Raw genomic sequence first — 7,825 nt, 5'->3', positions numbered from 1 at the left:
GATTATTGCTAGGGATTTCCCACTCATTCAGTCACTCAGTTCTTCATTTGTTTCTTTCTCTTTTTTAATATTTATTTTTGAGAGAGAGCGAGAGAGAGAGAGCACAAGCAAGGGAAAGACAGAGAGAGAAAGGGAGACACAGAATCCGAAGCAGGCTCCAGGCTCTGAGCTGTCCGCACAGAGCCCAACGTGGGGCTCGAACTCACAAACTGTGAGATCGTGACCTGAGCCAAAGTCAGACGCTCAAGCAACTAAGCCACCCAGGCGCCCCTTCATTTTTTTCTTTCAATCAATATTTGTTGAAAGGCTTTGGAGTTAGGGAAAACTGGATCTGAATCCCAGTTCTGATGCTTATTGGCTGTATCAGGCTTGACAGATACACCTTTTCAGGCGTACTCAGCTGTGTCCTTCAGAGCCCCCCAGCCACACTAGCCGCAATCCGGCCTCTGCTCGCCTCTCCCTGCAAGCAGTCGGGGTCCCTTGCTGCAGCCACTTGACCAGCTCAGCCTGCAGTGCCTGCAGTGGCCTGAGGACTGGGCCAGCCTCCCCAAATCCCCAGCTGTCGTCCAAGCTGATGTGACCAGACCGTCGGCAGTGGGGGCTCGGGTGCCTCCCCTTGCAGACTCAGGTACAGCTCTGGGTGGGAAACTGGCTTCCCTCATGGCTGCCCAGAGGCACAGGTGACACAACCCAGAAGTGAGAAGCAATTGGACCCAACCGTGACCGACGGCAGATAGGAGATGGGATGTGTCAGTGCGTGCATGTCTTGCCTTTGGTCCCTGCAGTAGTTCACGTGGCCTCTCTGGAGAGGCCCTGAGTGCTGGACCTCCCGGCTGGCTGTGTTTTCATGAGAGGCTCTAGTCAACTTCTCATGTGCTGTATGTGCTCACGCTCTTTCGTCGCCTCAGAGTCCCTTTCCTTCACTTTCGTTGGGTTGGGATTACGCTCCCAGCTAAAGCATTAGCAAGAAACTTTTGTCTCGGGCTCTGTTTTCCAGGGAACCCAGACTGAGATACCATAGCTGTGTGACCTTGAGCAATTTACTTAACCTCTCTGAGCTTCAGATCCTCGCATCTATAAAAGAGAGGGAACAATAAAGCATCTCTTACAGGATTGTTGAGACAGCCGCAGGCTAAGTGCTCGGCTCAGTAAGTGACAGTTTCCATTTGTATCCTTGCTGGGAACCAGGCGCTGGGTCATGTCATGTGAAAACAGTTATTCAACATTCAACTCCGTGGATATTTCTTGTGTGTCAACTTTGTGCTAGTCTCTGCTCCCAAGGAGCTCACGGGATGTAATTGGCAGGGATGTAATTGGGCAATTATACTACAGTGTTATTAGTGCTTTAGTGGTGGGTGGAAAACTGGGGGGCTGCAGTATGGTAGTCAGGGATGGTAATAAGAGGTGGCTCCTTGGAGGAGGTGATATTAAAGCTAAGATCTGAAGAATATTTAGTGGTTTCTGATGACGGGCAGGTGAAGGGCCAAGTGTTCCAGACAGAGGACATGGCATGGGCACAGGCCTGGCGTTAAGGGACAACATTTCAAGGAATATACTGGCTCCCACCCTCAAGAAGCAGGCAAACTGCAAGGGAAACAAAATGGGTAAGTGTGAACCAATGAAAATGCATGAATATGGTCTTTGCCAAGGAATATGTGAGTTCTAGAACTATATGGTTCAATATGGTAGCCAGAGCCACATGTGGCTAGATTTAAATTAAAATTAAATAAAATTTAAAATTCAGTTCCTCAGTCGCACTGGCCACATTTTGAGTGCTCAGTAGTCAACTGTGGCTAATGTTGGACGATACAGATCTAAAATATCTCCATCACTGCAGAAAGTTCCATTGGACAGAGCCGCCAGAAAGTCTGAGAACAGAGCTGCCACATCAGGGCAGACTTCCCGGAGGAGGGGACAGAGGAGGAGTACCGGGAGAGTCGCTGGGTGGCACTGTCCTCTATCCCCAGGAACAGAAAAGCCAGGGGTAAAGCCAGCTAGGAGTTGGCTCTGGAAACAGTGCACAACCTGACACCTCTTTGGTCAGGGTATAATCTCTGGGTCTGTGCTGGCTGGCAGCCTCTCACCTGGATTGGAGGACCCAGGAATGCAGGGGGAATCAGCAGAGGAGGGGCTCAACCAGGAAGTCCTCCCGCTCTCAAGGCCAGGAGCATTCTGGGAGTTGTAGTTTGGCATCTCTGGGATGCCCTCAAAGCTTGACGGAGGCAGAAGCGCTGGTGCTGGACCTGGGCTGGGCATCTCTCGGGGGAAAGAGCTGGTCAGGCTGGGGATGGATACCCCCGGGTTGGGGGTTCCTGCAGGTGCTGGCAGGAGGAGGACTGTGTTCTCCCCACTGGTGCTTACATTGTGGGATAGAGAGGTGATGCCAAGATGGAGCACTAAGCTGGCTGGGAGCCAAGAGACATTCAGTTTAATTTTTTTTTAATATTTATTTATTTTTGACAGAGAGAGGGAGAGAGAGCACGAGAGAGCATGAGCGGGGGAGGGGCAGAGAGAGAGGGAGACACAGAATCCAAAGCAGGCTCCAGGCTCCGAGCTGTCAGCACAGAGCCCGACGCGGGGCTCGAACTCACGGACCGTGAGATCATGACCTGAGCCCAAGTCGGATGCTCACCTGACTGAGCCACCCAGGCGCCCCTGAGAGACATTCAGCTTAAACAGAACCCTCAGTCCACACATTCTGGTTAATCAAGATTTGCCCAGGAGAGACAGGAAGTTCCTATAAGGTTGGAGAGGAGAGGTGGCATATGATATGCTATCAGCTGTTGGTCATTTGTGCGTTTAACCCAGTATTTACTGCGCTCAACATTTATTGAGTGCTTACTGTGTGCCAAGCCCTGCTCTAGGCACTGGGAATCAGGAGTGAACAAGAGACAAAAGTCTGTGCCTCCAGGAGGTTTCCAGAAGGGAGCAGACAATAAACAATGAATTGCCTTTGCTTCTAGAACATACACCTGTCCTGTAAAAGCGCTGGATTAAACGTGCATTTTGACAGATTTTAACTTTCAATTCAACCATCCTCTCGTCTCCTACCCCCAGGGGTGGCAGTCATATTTAAAAACCACTGACTTGGGGCCTACCGATGATTGTGTCCAAGACATCCAGATGATAGAGGAGAGTGTCCTAAGGTATTAGATCTTATGGGGCCTCTACCTCAGCATTTTGAGTCAATTAGAGAGTGTTAGGCTGCTCCTTGGTAAGATGGGGGGGGGTGGTCCTAACTTCAAAAGGACTGTTGTGCAAATGGAAAGAGTTAACAGATACGGTGTGTGTCTCCTGCAACAGGGATGTATTTCCTCACACACACACACACACACACACACACACACAAGATGAGGCAAGTGAGCCTCCCGTCAGTTCTTCCAAAGCCACGCAGTGTGATGTCCTTTTTCTCTCTTCTCACCTTTATCGAGGTCTAACTCCTCTTCAATAAATGCACATGATTTTAGGTCCTCCAGTTATTCATGCCCGGTGTATTTCCTTAGGAGACCTTGTCACCAATGCAGTTCAATTTATTTGTGCAATGTCCCACAAGAGCCTGGAGCTTGCCAGCTGCTTAGCCACTGGGTGCCCAGCACCTAGCACGCTGTAGGTGCTTAATAAAGATGTATGGAATGGAAGATAGCGACACAGGTGTTTTCTTGTTTAGGGGCGGCTTCCTACGATTCTCTCAAGTTGTCCAAAAGTCTTCACGGGTCTGGCTTCCCACTGCAACACAATGGCAGCGGCCGTCGCACGCAGTAGGCACCCCCACCCCCCTAATGTGCTGAACAGCTTCCCACACGCCCGAAAAAGGGGCGCAGTTCCCCTGCCCGCCGCGAGGGGGCGCTGGCGCCTCGCGCAGATCCTTCTTGCTCTGGGGCTGGCGCCAGCCGCCGGGATGATTCAAAGGGCGAGTCTTTACCCAGCGCCTCCAGAGTTCCCGGGCTGCCTTAGGCTCTCGGGAGGGCAGGCCCGCCGCGAGCCGGTACCCGTTGCGGGGGATCCCGGCCGGGATCTGGGGGTCTTCCCGGGAACGCGGGCCGGGATCACGAGCACGTTCCAAGCTGCGCGCGGCGGGGTCGCACAGGCAGGCGCGGAGCGCTTCCGGGAGGAGTGTTCTCGCTGCACTCGCGACCTCTGACCCTAGCCTAGGGGCCTGCAGGCGCTCGCGGGTCTGGCCGGCCGCGCTCCGCCCCAGGCCCCTCTGCGCAGGCGCTGCCAGCCGCAGTTCCCATGGCGACGGGGGCGCTTCCCCGCGCGAGGCCCCGCCCCCAGCAGGCTAGGCTGCGCGGGGCCGCGGCGGCGCGGGCAGGTGCCGCGGGCTGCGGGCAGGTGGCGGCGCGGCGCGGGCAGGCGGCGGCGGCTGCAGGGTAGGTTGTGCGGCGGCCGCCGGCGGTGGAGGCGGGCTGTCTGCCCCCAGTCCCTCGCCCGCGGAGGGGCTGGGGAGGCGGCGGTGGGCGATGGCCGCCAAGTTTCTGCTCGGCTGAGGCCCCGGGAGAAAAGTTGGCAAAGTTGGCCCGGGAAGAGGTGGGGACCCGGTGGATCTCCCCTGGCTCCGGGTCTGCGTGGAGGGAGGATCCCGATTTGGGAGCCGGGGGATCCGTCTCCCGAGACTTGGGAGTGGATCCCGCGGGAAGATCCCGCACAGGGCAGCCAATGGATCCCGCACCACCAGGCTGAAGACTTGGGAGTCGATCCCAGGAGTGGATCGGGCACCGGCGGCCTGGGGTCCCTGCCATTCGATCTCCAGCCTGAGGATGGCGGGGGTCAGTGATTGGAGACTGGGAGCTAGTTGATCCCTCTCCCTCTCCCTCTCCACGCTTGTCCGAGCCGTGGCAGTGGATCCTGAGAGGAAATCTTGTAGCCGGGAGCTGGGGGATCGCCGGAGATCCGGGGCACCCAGTCTGGAGCGGCTAGGATCTGGACGTCCGTGCGGGTTGGAGGCCCGGAGGTGGGCACTGGGGAACGGGAGTGTCCGCGAGGCCGAGCCCGGGGCGAGAGGATTCTGCGGGCAGCGGGGGCGTTGGAGAGAGCCGCGCGCGGGGCCCCTCGGGCGCCGGGGCTCCGGACGCGCCCTCCCCGCGGGGCCTGCGCTCCCCTCCGCGCGCCTTCCCGGGGCTGAGGCGCCCTGATGGGATTAAGGCTCAGCCCCCCTGCTCCTAGGCTGGCTCGGAAGGCCCTCATCTTGCTGGTGGCGCCGCCCGGAGCCACAGGCGGGGCTCTTGGGAAGGGAAGTAGCCCGTTGACCCCCACCCGAGCCCGACCTCTCCACACCCTTCTGGCACACACTCGCTTCGGAGCCGGGGCGCCGCGCCCTGAAACCCGCTCGCGTCCTGTAGCGGGGTGCGTGACCTCCGCGCGCCGCCTAGGTGGCCTGGGCTTCCTGCCGGCCGGCGCTGAACTTTCTCTACCCAGGAGCAGCCATTACCTTTTGGAAGGGAAAGGGCTGTACCTGTTGCACAAAGGAAGAGCGTTTTCTTTGCAGCTTCTTTGTGACCTTGGGAAAAACACTTAACCTCTCTGAGCCCCGTCTCCCCTTGGAGCAAAATGGGGTAGGATTGGGAGGGGGATCAAAGTCTTCTGAGTGGCCGGCGGGATTAATAGGTGTGATCGGTATGAGACAGGGACTCTGTAATTAATAAGTGGGCTCTTATTCTGTGGCCATTTCTTTCCCGTGCCCCATTCCCTGTACTTCCCATACAGTATCCCAAGGGAAGCTCCAGAAAGGCAGCTTGCTGTCTTTTTAAACTGCAGGATTAGAGAGATGGTTAACTTGGTCTTTGCTCCAAAGGGGTTTATTGCCCCTCTGATCTCCCTCGCAGAGAGAGAAGCTCTGGAGTTTGGCTAATCGGTAACCAGGGCATTTGGACGAGGCTTCTCCCTTAGCTCAGCTTTCCCCTTTCCCAATCCATGGAGGCTCCTGGACAAACACGCATTCACCTCTAGACACTGGCTTCTCATCCCTGGGACGGTTCCCAAGGGAGTTGTGTAGACACCAGTGCCCTCTTGGTGGTTCTAAGGGGAATCCTTTTTAAAGGATTTGCGTGCTTGACGAGGGCGCGGTTACCCAAGAGAAGTGCCAGGTTCCTGTGCTGGACACACGAGGCCGCTGATTCAGTCAACCAGTGTGTGTATTTGAGTACCTACTATGTGGCAGACACAGGGCAAGTTAGGATCTGCCCTCCTGGCATTACATTCTAGCTGTGGCCCTGAGGCAGCCGTGCTGATTCTTGATGTTGGGGTTGCAACCACACCCCAGATTCTGAAGGTGGAGGACCCCACCTTGGAGGTACCGGGGGCTTTTACTCAAGGCTGACCTTGGCAGGAAAATGGAACAGGCCACTGTCTGATCCTGAACATATATTCCCTCGCACCATCTCCAGAATACATCTCTTGACCAATTCAGAAAAAGAACCCCAGAGGAGTATTTCAGATATACTTCATTCATTCATTCATTCATTCATTCATTCATTCGTGCGTGCATGCATACGTGCAATAAATATTTCAAGACATTGTGTCAAAGAGGAGGCTAGCAGTCATAACCTTGAGGGGTAAAGCCTGGTGAAAAGAGGCAATTGTCTGGAGGGGAGAGCTCTGATAATAAGCAGAGGGGGTGATGCCTGCCTTCTGGCATGCAGCGGAATGGGGGTCAGGGGGGTTAGTTTCTTGGAGAACTTGCCAGCAGGACGAGGATGGTGTTATGGGCCAGAAAAAGGGAACAGAACGGCCTGAAAACACAGGAGGGAGCATGGGGTATTGGCAGGAGATGCTGGCCGAGGCCAGGTTCACTATTCCCAGGGGTTTGGACTTTATTCCAGGGCTGCGGGGTGCTGTGGATGTTTCTCTGTAGGAGGGGCATGGAGTCAGATGTGTGTTTTGGGAAGCTTGCTCTGCTTTTCTGAGGAGGCTGAGAGACCAGTGAAAGTGCTAGAAAAATCCAGATGAGAGGTGGTCGTTGTCTGAACTTGCATAGAGACATTGGTCAGGATTCTATTTAGGGAGCCACTCGGTTGCAGACCCCTTCCTGGAGGCGTAGCAGCTGGGTAGGCTTTCTGAGTGCCCCTTGCCTGCCTGCCCAGGGATGGACATAAACATCCAGGTCCTTGGGACTTCACACTTGAACTCACCACCTTCCTGTGTGAGGGAACAGGGCTCGTTATTCCCATTTCATAGATGCGGGAATCAATAATGTGGCAAGGTCTTTGCCAGTCACTGTGGCAGAGTAGGGATTTGAACTTGCAACTTGTGGATGTTCGGAGTCTGTGAGGTTGAGTACAGAAGCCTCAGGGTGGTGAGGTTGAGTCAGGGTGCAGCAGGGGTAAACCCAGGGAGGCTTCCAGGAGGAGACAGGGATAGAAAGGAGGGAGAGGGGAGGATTACTGGGGGCAAACCCTGGTCGGGCCTTTCCCGGCTGTGGTCTGGGACATCGTTCTTGTTTCGAGACCTAACTTCCTCATCTGTAAAATGGGCTCATGATAAGCTACTCCCCTCACTCCGAAGGGTTGTTCTGTGAGTTCAACGAGGCAGTACATGGAAGTGCCAGGCACAGTGTCTGCACCGGTCCGTGCTCACTAAGTCATGGGTATGATTATTATCTTTATAGCTTGTCATCGGGATGTGTTTCAGGCAGGCAGCGCCTCTCCCAACCTGGTGGGGGGGGGGGGAGGTGGGGGGCAGGGCAGCCACAGGTGACACTTGAGCTGAGTCTTGAAGGATGAGTAGGAGGCAAAGAGAAGACATTCCAAGCAGGAGGAGCAGCAAGCAAAGGCATAGCTTAAGCAGACAATCGCATGCTAATTGCTATGCCCAGAACACAGAGTGTGCT

The 7,825-nt window shown here is 55.4% G+C and overlaps 1 protein-coding gene across 2 annotated transcripts in view; it reads left to right on the top strand.

Moving 5' to 3' along the window:
• Window positions 1–4,218: 4,218 nt before the first annotated feature.
• Window positions 4,219–7,825, top strand: part of KIAA1671 (KIAA1671 ortholog) — a 202,077-nt gene continuing 198,470 nt past the window's right edge. The window contains exon 1 of one of the 2 annotated variants that reach the window (XM_053206231.1): window positions 4,219–4,370. The gene's annotated coding sequence lies outside the window, so the exon portion shown is untranslated. Of the gene's footprint in view, window positions 4,371–4,813; window positions 4,952–7,825 lie in introns of those variants that run through there. The other variant, XM_027050831.2, reaches the window with a different exon arrangement.

This window comes from Acinonyx jubatus, chromosome D3, assembly GCF_027475565.1.
Source record: "Acinonyx jubatus isolate Ajub_Pintada_27869175 chromosome D3, VMU_Ajub_asm_v1.0, whole genome shotgun sequence".
Classification (NCBI taxonomy): domain Eukaryota; kingdom Metazoa; phylum Chordata; class Mammalia; order Carnivora; family Felidae; genus Acinonyx; species Acinonyx jubatus.
Note: the sequence above shows the minus strand (reverse complement) of the source record. Positions and strands in the feature narration are given on the sequence as shown.